Source organism: Podarcis vaucheri, assembly GCF_965113315.1.
Source record: "Podarcis vaucheri genome assembly, chromosome: 3".
Classification (NCBI taxonomy): domain Eukaryota; kingdom Metazoa; phylum Chordata; class Lepidosauria; order Squamata; family Lacertidae; genus Podarcis; species Podarcis vaucheri.
Window position 1 is genome coordinate 53214372 of NC_138761.1, and position 13150 is coordinate 53227521.

Consider the following 13150-nt stretch of genomic DNA (forward strand, 5'->3'; position numbering starts at 1 on the left):
GTGGTGGCTTCCAGTTCCTAGTATTTTCAATCAAATTGTGGTTGTTTTTAGCAGCACATCTGGGTACTAAAAGTACAATCATGGTAACTACAACATGCCCTCTGAAATCACACTGCTTTGCTCCCATTGACCTCTACCTTTAAGCCATGCAGCGAAACACTTGTCATCCATGGCTTTTGTGTGTGTGCCCAACTGAGCCCTATAATGTTGCCCCTGAATGACTCATAGTGAGCAAAACCTACGTTGACACAGCTGGTCAGAAATAAGGGCAAATATGCCTTTCCCAGCACAGGTATTCTGGTTAGTGTGGGAAAATAACTCTTGAAAGAGCCCCCATTTGTAGTTGCCTCTCCTGCTTCAGTGGCTGCTGTCTCTGTTGTCAGCTTGTTCCAACCCAGCCCCAAGGATGGAATTAGATACAGGGTGACATTGCCTGGCATGAGAAGGTGGTGCCTGAGTGATGGCCATCAGTCTGCCTGATGGAGTTTGACTTGCATCACTCTAGAGCCAGAAATCATTGATTACTCTTGCTCCGCCTTGCTGTGATGACCTTCATCTTTTGAGTCTTTGTTTCCCCCATCCATCACCCACCTTTTTTTTTTTGTTTATTTGCTTGTTTCCTGTTGTCATTTTCAACCAGCTCCTTTAATCTCCCCTAATTGCTGATTAAAGATAAGGAGTTGAACTGACAGCTTCAGCAGAACATCAAAATGCAGAAGGGGAGTTCCTTACAAAAGGTTGGACAGCTGCTAAAATTTCTTCTGCTGCCAGCAAAGGCTTGCTGGGAAACGTTTTTGGCCATTTAGCATTTTGAAAGTCTTCAGCGTTGGTGGAAGATAGTTAAACTATGAAATTCATTGAAGAAGAAGAAGAAGAGTTTGGATTTGATATCCCACCTTTCACTCCCCTCAGGAGTCTCAAAGTGGCTAACATTCTCCTTTCCGTTCCTCCCCCACAACAAACACTCTGTGAGGTGAGTGGGGCTGAGAGACTTCAAAGAAGTGTGACTGGCCCAAGATCACCCAGCAGCTGCATGTGGAGGAGCAGAGACGCGAACTCGGTTCCCCAGATTACGTGACTACCGCTCTTAACCACTACACCACACTGGCTCTCACACATTGCCACAAGATTAAGTGATAGCCAGCCATTTGGATGGCTTTGAAAGGGGATTAGACAAATTCATGGAAGATAATCATCATGATAGCTATTTATTTAACTTCAGTATCAAAGGCAGCATGTCAAAACCAGCTGGTTGGCCATGGTGCGGAGAGGCCTATAGCCTGACCTGGTAGGGCTCGTCTTATGAAGTGGTAAAGGGACAATGTTTTTGGCATGGATTTACAGTAGGTTAATGCATTCAGGTTCCCAATGCTAAGAGAGTGCCAGATGAAACAGAGAGAGAAGGTTCTCCCCCTTCCCTCTTTTGCTAAACCTGATGATTGTTTTTCAATTGTGTATGCAAGTCACCTAGAGATTTCTGTATTCAGCAACAAATAAATCAATAAATAATACATATCCCTTCCAGACCTATAATTCTAAAAGTGAGGTCATACACTTGTATATACCAGACTGACCCACATCAAAGTGCAAGCCTATGCCGTTTGTGCAGTTTTAGCTATCCTTGATTCTACCCATTTGCCAAAGAAGAAAATGGACTTTCTGGGCACATGGTGAGGGTGCAGCCCCCTTCCTTCCTTCCTTCCTTCCTTCCTTCCTTCCTTCCTTCCTTCCCTCCTTCCTTCCCTCCTTTCTTTTTACTGGCCTTGCTCTTGTGCCTTTAACCTGTTACACAGAAGTTAAGGGGAAATTTTTAATTTCTCTTTATCAATATGGTAGGAAATGTTTGCCTGCGTAATTTCAGAGCATCCTGCTGTTGTGAAATGACACAGGAGCAGGGCTAGTAAATAGCTGGCGACATTAGATAGGGTAACTTTGTGAAATACAGTTCTCCCTGCTGTTTTCATGGGAGAATCATGGGAGAACAGAGGCACCCATGTGTGGAAAAGGTGGGGGAGTAGCAACATTGTTGAATGATGTTCATTGTTGTGTCACACATGCCCACTGGTGTGAATGACATTTAGTCCAACATACCAGTGTATCAATAAAAAATCCACAGTTCCACAACACAACAGGTACGGCAGTGTAAAAGGACCATTAGAAAATGGGATAGAAGCTCTAGCATTATAATCCGGAAAACTAATACAGTATTCCCTGTGTCTGAATGCACCAGTGATCATGTCCAAATGATGAGGCTAAACTGAATCAGTGAATGTTTATATGCTATAGGTGCAGCTTAGATCATTTAAAAACAATAGGATGTGGTTCTTTTTTTACCATGAATTTCAGTAGGATAGCATCTACAAACACACACAAGGAAATAAATCTGCAGCCTCCAGAATACAATGGGAGGCTTTGCAGAACAGGTTTGGAAACATTGTGGTACCTGACTCTTGACAGAAGTCTCCATGCCTTGAAAAGCACGGGAGGCAGGAGAGAGTCTGCTTGCCTCCACTCCCTTGCTTCCTCCGTACGTGAATGAAAAGGTACTTCTAAAGCCAAAATGATTTTTGAGATGTGATCTGAGCATGAAAGCGAAGCACCCACTTCCTATTTGTCTTTCGTACACAAGCAACTGACTGAGGAAGTTATAACACAGCAACAAGCAAGATGACTGTGTCGTATTTGCTGAATTTCCCAAAGAAGTGGAGTAGAAAGAGCCGAAGCTATTTGGGAACTGACCTGGAAATACATTAAATCCAGTAGGCGGAGATGAGAGGGAGAGAGTGCAGCAGAGAGAAACCTAATACCACACCAGGGAAAAAAGCATTCTAATTACCCAGGCTGTGTCAGTGGAAAGTTTATTCCTAAAGGAAATGGAGGGCCACGGGTTCAAAAACTGTGTACCTGACATTGCATACCGACTTGTCATAAAAATTATTTCCATAAGTTAGAGGAATTAAGGATTCCAAGCATCAGATCCCTGGGGGATGAAAAGCAACACTAAAGTGCCTGATTCCAAGCCTTTGAAAGTCAGTCGGAGTCTACCCTTTCCTCTGACATCAGCAAGCCTTTGCATTTAGATCTAAGGGACATTTTCTCTTTCTCTCGCTGTACCATGCCTATGCATCCAATTCAATTCAGTGGAGGCAGCAGCATTGGTGCAAACGAGAGCAGATGATTTCTTTCCCTGTGCGAGTGTACCAGGAAGAGAGGGGGTGGTGTCAGGAGTCACGGAAGGGTGATCCAATCTCCCTTAACATCCTCTGTTTCAGCATGATGATGGGCCCCCACAGTGGGGCTGTTTGCATGTCTTTGGTCTGAGCTAAGCAATGCCAGCAGTGCTTCCTGAAACAAATGTGTGGGCCAGGAGGTGCTGTGGGGTTTGCACAGACAATGAGCTCCAAGGTTGCCTTGGGGTAGCAGAGATGACATCTGTTTTGGAGATGAAGCAAGTGTGGCGGCTTAAAGTATCCCAGAAGCAACCCCTGGAGGCATCTGTTGGCCTCCATCAGTCAAATGCCTCCAGCCAGATCATCACATCCTCTTCTCTTCCATCTCATGCAATAGCAAAAGCCAGCCTTTAAAAACAAGGCAGGCATTCTATCATCTGTGAGATGCAATCTGCTGCTGCTTATCTAAGCAAATGATTGAAGGATTTGCACCTTCCTCTCTTCCTCTCTGCAAGGGATTCCAATTTGCAGGCTACAAAACTAAGTCTATATGGCAGGGTGGTCCAGGGATTCCAATCAAGCCAATTAGATTAGATTTGTTTAAGAGCATGGCCAATATTTCTCAGAGCACTGCCAAATTTCCCACTGTTCTTTTCCAGCAAATAAATATTGGAAGTTGCTACTGAGACTTTGTTTTTCTTAAAACCAGAACATTAATTGCAAATGAAATGGAATGATGTCATCCAGGAAACGTCAAATGAAACGGCACCACATTTTAAGCAGACCATCTACAACAGTTTACTACTTTTGCTGACAAAGTATTTGACTATGCATATCTCACATGACACGGGGAAAGATGAGCACAGTTCAGAGGTGTATAATGCACAGCACTATATATTGGCAGCAAATAGGAGAGAAGATAGGAGAGGAAATTCTTTCCTAGCCCCCCTGTTTTTTCAGGGAACTATGGAAATCCTCATCCACATGTGAAGGCGAGTGGGAGAGAAATATGCTGTTTTTCAGGTAAGGTTTCCAACCAAACCAAATATAAATGGCCCAGCCTGAATTTGTTTGTTTTTGCCTCTGAGCCAGTTGGCAGAATTTTTGTATGAGAGCCAGTATGTTGGACATTTTATCAGCATGTTTTGAGTAGTACCAGAATTTGGAGGGGGCAGTGGCAGAACTAGGATGAAGTCTGGTGGGACAAGCAGAATCAGCAGTTCACAAACAGGCTTTGAAGTGCCTGGGCATCAGTAGCCAAAATACATATTTGTTGAGCCAGCTCTGAAATTGTCTGAGTCTTCAGACCCTGTAATAGTTACTTCCCCGCACCCAGTTTTTACTCATCAGACCAGTTTTCAATCTATGTTAGTGAATATATTTCATGATATCTAACTGTAAGAATCAAATTCTGGAGCTTATATATTTTGACATTCACATTTTAAAAAATGCTATGTTGGAATATGTCGCTAAATCCTATGAAATGTCTTTAACTTGATTACTATCTCCATCACTTAATAGCAAAACAAATGTCAGAGCCTTTGTGGTGTAGTGGTTAAGAGTGGTGGACTCGTAATCTGGTGAACTGGGTTCGCGTCTCTGCTCCTCCACATGCAGCTGCTGGGTGACCTTGGGCTAGTCACTCTTCTTTGAAGTCTCTCAGCCTCACTCACCTCACAGAGTGTTTGTTGTGGGGAGGAATGGAAAGGAGATTGTTAGCCGCTTTGAGACTCCTTAGGGTAGTGATAAAGCGGGATATCAAATCCAAACTCCTCCTCCTCCTCCTCCACTTCTTCTTCTTCTTCAAATACAGTGGGAATGATGCCATAAAATCCTGCCATTACCTGTGTCCAAGTGAACTCTTGGTCACAAGAAATTGGTGGAATGTAATATTATATTGTACTTTTCCTTCATCTTCTAAGTAGCTATTTCTCCCTCTTTCTTGAGATGGGATCTTGTCTCAGTACCTGCTTTCAATGTACCCTATATAAACCAAGAGCATTCTAGAATGTTATCACACACTCCTCTGCAACAAAGAGATATGCATGTGGTTCTTTGGCTGACAAATCAATGTGAAACAGGAGTCCGTGAGCACATTGGAGTGCAGTGGTGACTCCCCACCCCTGCACACCTGGATCAGCCCCACCCCAAGACAGAGAGAAAGCACTTTTCCAAGGGTTATGAGTATAAGTAGGATCCAGTAGAATTAATCTGAGCCTTGAAAAGCACACAGAACTGAAAGAGGAAGTAGGAAAGAACATCACTCTTTCAACTTCCTCTTTCAGCTTTATGCTCTTGGAGACATCATGTGTGTGACCTCCCCCATGATGACCACAGCCACCAATCAGGCTTCTGCTTCAGCATCCTACCCTTTCATCAGCATAGTCTCATTCTAGGGGTTGTAGCCAACAAAGTTGGCCCCCTGGTGCCAGCACAATAGTACTCTTTCCCTCCCTCCACACGTTCTGGTGAGTCCCCCAACTTCTGGAGTAAATTGGAGTTGCATGTAAGATGAGAGGAAGGAGGAGTTCCATTAGATAAGCAGGTGACCATGCATGAATGGGATGATATTTCATGGGATACAATCCATAATTCCATTCTAGGATGTAACAGCGTATCGGGAGCTTGTTTCTTTAGGATTGTTTATGAACAAACTGTTGCCTTTATGATTCAGGTGAAGTGGAGAAGGGACATCAGCAATAAGCCCTGTTTTTGCTTAATTATAAATTCAGTTTGCCATCTGCACCTGAACCTCAGTACAAGTCCGTCCCCCCCCATGATACCACTATCTTGTTATACACACACAATTTTATACACCACTGTTTAAGAAAATGACTTCGTTCAACTCCACATGATTCCATATAAGTGCACTTTGTGAAGCTGCATAATGATTTTTGGGTAAGATGCTATCTAAAAACCTGTGGGTGGTCTGTAATAAGTGTAAGGGGCAGATGATGTGATTCTCTAGGCAATTAGAAAGAGACAACAGTGGTGCAGGCATAGAATGAATGGAGAGTGGCTCGAGAGTCAGAAAATAATTCATTGCAGGAATGGGATTGTCTGCATCACTTACTTACTTACTTACTTACTTACTTACTTACTTATAAAACCATGGGTTTTATAAATGGGTTATTGTACAACCAGCATTACCAGCAACGGAGAAAGAGTCAGGACCCCATGATAATAAACCAGGCACCAAGGAAAGAGTGGTGACTTTTGATTCCTGAAGATAACCCTGCACTTATTTGTTGCTAGCTTGCAAGTCATTTTGAACATTGCGGCTGTTCAGAGGGGACACAGTTGAGTCAGTGGAAGAGCACCTGGCTCTGCATGCACTAGGTCCCCAATTCAACCCCCAGCCGCTCCAGCTAGGGCTATGAACACTCTGGAATGCAGCAGTATGGACAATACTGAACTTAGGAACATAGGAAGCTACCTTATACTGAGTAAGATTCTAATGCAGAGCTCTGGAGGTAAAACTAACTTCTTGGTGTGCTCTCCATTGCAGAACTCTGTCACAAGTAATAAACAGTGTCCTCAAAAATTAGTCCCTCATCATTTCTGGTGTTCTTCCTAAGCTCAAAAAGTGCCTGGAACAACAACAACAGCAACAAAATATCCCAATAAAGCCAACTGAGTCCCAGCCAATGTAACATGTTAGGGTAATAAAGCTGGTTTTGTGATGCAACTTTACAGACAGAGAGTGGTCATCAACTAAATTTTACTCAGAGTAGACCCATTGAAATTAATGACAATGACTAAGTTAGGCCTGCTCTGAGAAACCTTGTTGTTGTTGTTTAGTCGTTTAGTCGTGTCCGACTCTTCGTGACCCCATGGACCAGAGCACGCCAGGCACTTCTGTCCTCCACTGCCTCCCGCAGTTTGATCAAACTCATGCTAGTAGCTTCAAGAACACCATCCAACCATCTCATTCTCTGTCGTCCCCTTCTCCTTGTGCCCTCCATCTTTCCCAACATCAGGGTCTTTTCCAGGGAGTCTTCTCTTCTCATGAGGTGGCCAAAGTATTGGAGCCTCAGCTTCACAATCTGTCCTTCCAGTGAGCACTCAGGGCTGATTTCCTTCAGAATGGTAAGGTTTGATCTTCTTGCAGTCCATGGGACTCTCAAGAGTCTCCTCCAGCACCATAATTCAAAAGCATCAATTCTTCGGCGATCAGCCTTCTTTATGGTCCAGCTCTCACTTCCATACATCACTACTGGGAAAACCATGGCTTTTACTATATGGACCTTTGTTGGCAAGGTGATGTCTCTGCTTTTTAAGATGTTGTCTAGGTTTGCCATCGCCTTTCTCCCAAGGAGCAGGCGTCTTTTAATTTCGTGACTGCTGTCAGCATCTGCACTGATCATGGAGCCCAAGAAAGTAAAATCTCTCACTGCCTCCATTTCTTCCCCATCTATTTGCCAGGAGGTGATGGGCCCAGTGGCCATGATATTCGTTTTTTTGATGTTGAGCTTCAGACCATATTTTGCGCTCTCCTCTTTCACCCTCATTAAAAGGTTTCTTCCGGCAATCTTAATTCCGGCTTGGGATTCATCCAGCCCAGCCTTTCGCATGATGAATTCTGCATATAAGTTAAATAAGCAGGGAGACAATATACAGCCTTGCCGTACTCCTTTCCCAATTTGGAACCAATCAGTTGTTCCATATCCAGTTCTAACTGTAGCTTCTTGTCCCACATAGAGATTTCGCAGGAGGCAGATGAGGTGATCAGGCACTCCCATTTCTTTAAGAACTTGCCATAGTTTGCTGTGGTCAACACAGTCAAAGGCTTTTGCATAGTCAATGAAGCAGAAGTAGATGTCTTTCTGGAACTCTCTAGCTTTCTCCATAATCCAGCGCATGTTTGCAATTTGGTCTCTGGTTCCTCTGCCTCTTCTAAATCCAGCTTGCACTTCTGGGAGTTCTCGGTCCACATACTGCTTGAGCCTTCCTTGTAGAATTTTAAGCATAACCTTGCTGGCATGTGAAATGAGTGAAATTGTGCGGTAGTTGGAGCATTCTTTGGCACTGCCTTTCTTTGGGATTGGAATGTAGACTGATCTTCTCCAATCCTCTGGCCACTGCTGAGTTTTCCAAACTTGCTGGCATATTGAGTGTAGCACCTTAACAGCATCATCTTTTAAAATTTTAAACAGTTCAGCTGGAATACCATCACTTCCACTGGCCTTGTTATTTGCAGTGCTTTCTAAGGCCCATTTGACTTCACTCTCCAGGATGTCTGGCTCAAGCTTAAACTGAAGAAAGTAGGAAAAACCACTGGACAGGTAAGATACAATCTAAACCAAATCCCTTATGAATACACAGTGGAAGTGAGGAACAGGTTTAAGGATTTAGATTTGCTGGACAGAGTGCCTGAAGAACTATGGGTGGAAGCTCGCAACATTATACAGGAGGCAGCAACTAAAACCATCCCAATGAAAAAGAAATGCAAGAAAGCAAAGTGGCTGTCCAACGAGGCCTTACAAATAGCGGGGGAGAGAAGGCAAGCAAAATGCGAGGGAGATAGTGAAAGATACAGGAAACTGAATGCAGATTTCCAAAGAACAGCAAGGAGAGACAAGAAGGCCTTCTTAAACGAGCAATGCAAAGAAATAGAGGAAAGCAACAGAATGGGAAGAACCAGAGATCTGTTCAAGAAAATCGGAAATATGAAAGGAACATTTCGCACAAAGATTACCATAATAAAGGACAAAAGTGGTAAAGATCTAACTGAAGCAGAAGACATCAAGAAGAGGTGGCAAGAATACACAGAGGAATTATACCAGAAAGATATGGATGTCTCGTACACCCCAGGTAGTGTGGTTGCTGACCTTGAGCCAGACATCCTGGAGAGTGAAGTCACTCCCCTTCATGGATCACTGCCTTGCCGTGGTGAAGGGGCTTGAAGAACTCAGAGAAGCTATGAACTATGCCGAGCAGGGCACCCAAGATGAACAGGTCATAGTGGAGAGTTTTGACCAAACGTGATCCACCTGGAGTAGGAACCGGCAAGCCACTCCAGTATCCCTGCCAAGAAAACTCCATGGACCAAGACAACAGGCATATAAAAGTTATGATGCTGGAAGATGAGCCCCTCAGGTCGGAAGGTGTCCAACATGCTACTGGGGAAGAGCGGAGGACAAGTACAAGTAGATCCAGAGCTGATGAAGCGGCTGGGCCAAAGCCAAAAGGACGCTCAGTTGCGGATATGCCTGGAAGCAAAAGGAAAGTCCAATGCTGTAAAGAAAAATATTGCATAGGAACCTGGAATGTAAGAACCATGAACCTGGGTAAGTTGGATGTGGTCAAAAATGAGATGGCAAGAATAAATATTGACATCCTGGGCATCAGTGAGCTAAAATGGACGGGAATGGGCGAATTCAGTTCGGATGACTATCATATCTACTACTGTGGGCAAGAAACCCGTAAGAGAAATGGAGTGGCCCTCATAGTCAACAAAAGAGTGGCGAAAGCTGTACTGGGATGCAGTCTCAAAAATGATAGAATGATCTCGATACGAATCCAAGGCAGACCTTTTAACATCACAGTAATCCAAGTTTATGCACCAACCACTGGTGCTGAAGAAACTGAAATTGACCTGTTCTATGAAGACTTACAAGACCTTATAGAAGTGACACCAAAGAAGGATGTTCTGCTCATTATAGGGGATTGGAATGCTAAAGTAGGGAATCAAGAGATAAAAGGAACAACTGGCAAGTTTGGCCTTGGAGATCAAAACGAAGCAGGGCAAAGGCTAATAGAGTTCTGTCAAGAGAACAAGCTGGTCATCACAAACACGCTTTTCCAACAACACAAGAGACGACTCTACACATGGACATCCCCAGATGGGCAACATCGAAATCAGATTGATTATATTCTCTGCAGCCAAAGATGGAGAAGCTCTATACAGTCAGCAAAAACAAGACCTGGAGCTGACTGTGGCTCAGATCATCAGCTCCTTATAGCAAAATTCAAGCTTAAACTGAGAAACCTTAGTTGAATGCTAACCAGAGTTTTCTTCTTTAAAAATAAATAAAAGCACCCGGACAAAAAAGATCTCAAGAAATTTATTGAATTTTACCACAGGGGTGTTTTCTTATCCCAGCCAATGTTACTATATTTGGATTTAAAAAATGCCTCATGACTTTTTCAAACAGAAACTGATCCCGAGAAGCAGAATTTAGTGTCCTTCTTGTAACAGAACACACATGGCTTTGTTTTGAGACATTTTTAATACCATGAGATATGTTGGAATTTAGCTTGGAGTTGAAAAACGTCCCCCAAAAACATGTTCAAGAAGTTGCCGTGCATTCTTGAAGTGATTCGTACTGTGCCATGAGGTCCTACGTGTGTCTCCTCAGCAGTGAGCTCACTCAGGTTCATGTGCCTAGGATTGCAGCATGAATAACTCAAAACAAAGACTGATCACGGTTTTGGTTTTTTAAGAAAATGTATTTCAACTTTGCCAGTTTGCATGCTAATTTTGATATGTGTGTTGTAAGTTAAGTGACACTGAGAACCCACATGCATTCTTTAAAGAAAATTTGTAGAGGTGGCGCTTCAGAGCATTTGGAAGCCTGGAAAGTTTCAGCAAAACAACAGGTGTTGGTCTAATTTCAAATATTTGACTGCCTGTTTGGCTCCTCCCTAGCTGCAAACTTCAGTTTGTTTATTTTTAATGTGTAAATCAGATGCTAAGAATAAACCCAGCAGGACAATTATGAGCTTTCAAGGGGATGGCATGTGATACGGGAAGAGTTTTGGAACTGGTATGCTTGGAATGCAGTTTATTTTTTATTAGGGGTGTGTTTGCTGATAGGCAGTTCAGCCCAAGTCTCATTTTTTAATGTGCCACATGGCATAGGTCTGTCTCATCCCACTTTCATACAGATTTTTTATAAAATAGAAATCCTGGAAAATCCTTACAAAAATAAAATAGCCTGAAAAATGTTTTCAATATACTTAGGAGGTGGTCTGAAAGCTGCCTCTCATCTTTCTTTTTTTCAAGCAGACATGGGCAAATCTGTCCTTTTTGGTTTCTCCTATTCCCATTCTTAAAGTCCTCATGAGGATTCATCAGCATTCTGCACTTATTTCTCCCAATATATATATTTTGGTAAGGGATTTTTCCCCATCTACACATTTTTGCAAAGCAACATCCCCCAATATAACCCAGTTTTGTATGTTATGCTCACTGATATATTCTGTTTCATGCACACTGCACCCCAGTTCTATGCATTTTTGTACACATTAGTTGGCTGGAAAAATGCATTGCAAAATTGGAGGAAGTGAGCATTAGGGAAGGATGGCTGTGTTTCCATTTGTGAATTGTTTTGGAAAGCGTGAATCAAAATATGATCTGAATCAAATTTCTCCCCCATTCCTACTTCCAAGAAATAGTACTACCTGCACAGAGCAGCGGCTAGCATATGGGGCTCCAGCTGCCATGTACATTGAAATTAGTGCTGCAATTTCTCCTTGGAGCGATTGTGACATGCCATCATTCTCAATCAGATTGCACAGAGGAAAACATGTCAATCTGTAGAGAGCCACTGGGCAGCCATTGCATACCCACCCAATACAATCTTCCTGAATGTAACAGCATGCACAGATAGCCCACACATAAGGCTGGGTGAGGCGGCTGTCTCAGGCAACAAGATCCACAGGGGCAGCAGATCCCAATGCAGTTCACTATTCTCCCCTTTTTTCCTAATATAGATATGCACTCACCCCCCTTCTTCCTTGAGAGGCACCATTTTGTGGTTCACCTCAGGTGCCAAAATATCTTGTGTTGGCTCTGACCGTGTGTCATCAGTTCCCATCACTCCTAGGGAAATGGTGGCATTCTTTGCACTACATAAAATCATAGAATTGTCAAGTTGGAAGGGATCCCAAGGATCTGCGATGCAGGAATCTCAGCTAAACCATCCAACGAAGGAGAGTCCACAGCCTCCTGAGGGAGACCTTTCCACTGTCGAACAGCCCCACATGCTAGCCACTTCTCCAAGCAACTGATATCACCCTCCAATCACCTTGTGGTGGAATCTGGGAGGAGTGCAGATTCCAAAGTGGACCCACTTCTAATCTGCACGTTGGTCTGGGCAATATGGATTAGGCGAATCCAATTTGGAAATGGAGTTTGCCAAGTCCCTTCCCCACCTGTGTGTGCCTGTGTATAATAGTCATACAAATAGCAAAGAAAAGCACAGAAATGATTGCCCTCTGTACTGGGCTGGGATTTTCATTCCATTTTCATCTGTCATTTACAAATTGCTGCCTTGATTCTACCAAGTCAGCACTTCCTTGTCCGTTAACAGAAATGTGAATAAGATGGAAGGAAATGCATTCTGTGATGTCAAGGTGCATTAGTCAGTGCCCACTGATTGACTGGAGTTTTAAATGCAATCCAGAGAAAAGAATGACCAGCGTTTAGGTTCAGGGACTGAGACAATCAAAGGCCGCTTCTTTGGGGATGTCTCTTTCGGTTCTTTATTGTGCTGCCTCAATGCAGCGAAACAGCCAGGGCTGGCTAACAGAACACACTAAGGGAACATTTTTTCACCTGGCATTCACAACTCCAGTGTGCTGTGGGGAAGTACTGGCAATTTACCCCAAAGTAGGTACAAAGGAAGAAGAAGAAGAAAAAGAAGAAGAAAGGAGAAATATTTTGGTTGCTTGAATGCTTTCTGGGCACATTGATCACAGATTTCACACTCCTTGCACTCCATCAATATGGCAAAGTCACCTACTGGAGGTAAGTTAGCACAAAATACAAGTATATAATGGGATAGCATGCCCTGAGTTTAGATATTTTTCAGAGTCTGGGGATCCTAAATGCGTTTCCCCCCTCAAGTAGAGTTTTCTGCTTGTTTGACCTCTTAAAAACTGCAGAAGGTCATAATTTTTTTCAGTCCAAGTATTGAATAGAAGCGTATGGATCACGTTCATAAAAGAGTGTGCAACTGGCTGCCTACAACAGG